At 54.8% G+C, this 3,290-nt stretch overlaps 1 pseudogene; it reads left to right on the forward strand.

The window, feature by feature from the left end:
- LOC120712590 lies at nt 1-1,657 on the forward strand (annotated as a pseudogene).
- Nucleotides 1,658-3,290: the final 1,633 nt, after the last annotated feature.

A 3,290-nucleotide genomic window follows, 5' to 3' on the forward strand; every position in this document is an offset into this window, starting at 1 on the left:
TAAGTGCACTCTGAAGTCTGAAACAAGCTAGGCCACAGAAATGGAGCGCGAGAGCTGGCTGCTGCTGGCGACGCTCGCCGTCTCGCTGCTCTGTTAGGTGTTACCTCGCCAACCTCCGACGCCGTTCCGGCGCTGCGCGGCGGCCGCTCCCGCTGGCCGGCAACATCCTCGACCTGCGCGGCGGCAACCTCCACCACACGCTCGCGCGCGCCCACGGCCCCGTCATGCGCCTCCAGCTCGGGCTCAGCGCGGCCGTGGTCGTCGTCTCCTCCCGCGGCGCGGCGAAGGAGGAGTTCACGAGGCACGACCGGCGCCTCGCCGCGCGCGCCGTCCCGGTCCCGGACGCCGCCCGCGCCCTGGGGTTCTCCCAGCGCTCCATGATCTGGCTGCCGAGCTCCGACCCGCGGTGGAAGAACCTGCGCGGCATCGTGGCCGCGCACGTCTTCGCCCCGCGGAGCCTCGCCGCGGCGCGCGGCGTCCGGGAGCGCAAGGTCCGCGACCTGGTGGGCCACCTCCGCGGGCGCGCCGGGCAGGTGGTCGACGTCGGCCAGGCCGTGTACGGCGGGGCGCTCAACCTCGTGTCGAACGCCTTCTGTTCCGCCGACGTGGTCGACGTCGGCGCCGCGTCGGCGCAGGGGTTGCGGAAGGTCGTCGAGGACCTCGTCGAGCTGATCGCGAAGCCCAACGTCTCCGACCTGTTCCCGCTCCTCCGGCCGCTGGACTTGCAAGGACGCCGGCGACACGCGGCCAGGCAGATGGAGAAAGTTTTGCGGGTCTTGGACGGTATCGTCTACCGCCGGCTGGCTTCCTCCGCCTCCTCGACGGACAAGCAGCAGCAAGGTCAAGGTGACTTCCTCGACACGCTCCTCGAGCTCATGTTCACGGGTAAGATCACCCGCGAGGACGTGACGACCATCCTGTCCGACGTCTTCATCGCCGGCAGCGACACGATCGCCATCACGGTGGAGTGGGCGATGGCCGAGCTCCTCCGCGACCCGACCGCCATGGGCAAGGTGCGCGCGGAGATCACGGGCGCTCTCGGCGGCAAGGACGCCGTCGAGGAGCCCGACGCGGCGGGTCTGCCGCACCTCCGCGCCGTGATGAAGGAGGCGATGCGGCTGCACCCCGTGGCGCCCATCCTGCTGCCGCACCGCGCCGCCGAGGACGGCGTCGAGATCGGCGGCTACGCGGTGCCCAGGGGCTCCACGGTGATCTTCAACGCGTGGGCGATCATGCGCGACCCGGCGTGCTGGGAGAGGCCCGACGAGTTCAGGCCGGAGAGATTCTTGGAGGAGGCAGCCGAGGTTGAGTTCCGGGGGAAAGACTTGGAGTTCATCCCGTTCGGGTCCGGCCGGAGGGTGTGCCCCGGCGTGCCCATGGCGGAGCGCGTGGTGCCGCTCATCCTGGCGTCGCTGCTGCACGCGTTCGAGTGGCGGCATGCCCGCCGGGAAGCTGGACGTGCGCGAGAAGTTCACCACCGCCAATGCCATGGCTGCCCCTCTCAAGGCCGTGCCTGTCGTCGTCGCCTAGTAGTTTTCTTTGCAGGGTGTTCGGAAAGGGTGGCACTGGGCCAGTATTATTCGGCATTTATGAAGGACTGCATCGAACCAACTGTTCATCTACTCCTATCCTGTATCCCAGCTGAATACTACTAGTATATGGATGGACATGGCGCTGTGGTCTTGACACCGTTTTCCTAGATGTCCAACGACTTTGTGGTTGGTTGCGTGGACATTTCCGTGTTTTTTCAGTCCAACCTCTCTCAATTTGATGTTAGAAAATCATCAGAAAAAACTGATATGCAAATGGCCTTGAACAGATAAACGTGGAAGCATACAAGATCATAAAACAGACACACGACGGCTTTCGTTTATATCCTGTGTGCGAGCAACCAGCCTAAGTTGATCCTGCCTAATCGAGTCATCGTCCATTGATCAACTTGATTAGAGGGAACCAACCCCGGTAGTCCTTGGAACGTGTCATGAGCACCGCCCAGGATTTAAACACACTCCACGAGCACAACAGTAACACCATTACATAGACACGTCCAACACACGAGATTATATTACAAAGCGGTTCAAAGTTTAATACAACAAGTCCTCAGAGTTTTGCAGCGGAAAGTTCTACTACTAGCACTCCATACATATCGCAAAATAAGAAGGTAACACTATATGCCGATAGTGCCCTTCACATAGCCACCGGCCATCTACTCCTCACCCGCACCTCCGTCCGCGGGGTAGAAGTAGCCGAACACGGCCTCCGGCTGCGCATCACCTGCAACAACTTTAATGATAGCACCATGAGTACAAAAGGTACTCGCAGGGCTTATCCAATATGGTTATATAATATCCCGACCTCAAGGAGAATGCATTTGGTTAGTAGTAAGGATAGGGTACGGAATTTAACTTTTGCATAAAAGCATCTAACTTTGATCAAGTTGTAATAAACAAAAGACAGAGCATCTATGATCTCTAAAGCATGCATCAAATAAATTGCATAAGTAAGGTGTTCATAAATCATAAGCTCAATCTTCCATGAACTTCCTCGGTAACTCTACGTTAAAGTCAAAGTACAAGAGCGTGCTCAATGTCCGAGAGCGCGGCTATTGCAATAGATCGAAAACCCTACAGGAGTGTACAATTTTTCCCACATGAGAACAATACCAATGACCATACCCACGGCCAAGGATAAGTGTTGATTCATGCCTCAATCTTTCGCACAAACACAACCGACTATGAGCGAATGGTCGAGAAGGATAAGTGCACCGGAAACGCCGATCGCACTCCATCACAACTCGCACCGAATCCGATCAAGGCAAGGTGTGATTTATGCTAGTTGGCTTACCGTCCCATTATATAGTATATGGTGTGTACGGAAAGGTGCTCAAGTATCAAAGCGATTACGCATCGGTCCTTAATCAACTCAAGCGAGACTAACCATGTGAGCTCCATCCCAACATGGCCCTATCATACTTGTCCAAGTCCGAATCATCTTTCATATTTGCTCAACTTTTATCCATTCTTGACTAATCATGTAAATTAATCAAACATCCTATAGCTCGCGAGTGGTGGTGACCTTGCCACCTCTCGTCTTGTACCGTAGCTAAGCATATAGTTCGTGACACCTATTCAAGCATACTCATCTAAAGATGATATCCTAATCAAGGTTGATAATGTATCAAATATGTTCTACGCAATCAATGATATATATATATATATATATATATATATATATATATATATATATATATATATATATATATATATATATATATATATATATATATATAT

Source organism: Panicum virgatum, chromosome 6K (genome assembly GCF_016808335.1).
Source record: "Panicum virgatum strain AP13 chromosome 6K, P.virgatum_v5, whole genome shotgun sequence".
In the NCBI taxonomy this organism is placed as follows: domain Eukaryota; kingdom Viridiplantae; phylum Streptophyta; class Magnoliopsida; order Poales; family Poaceae; genus Panicum; species Panicum virgatum.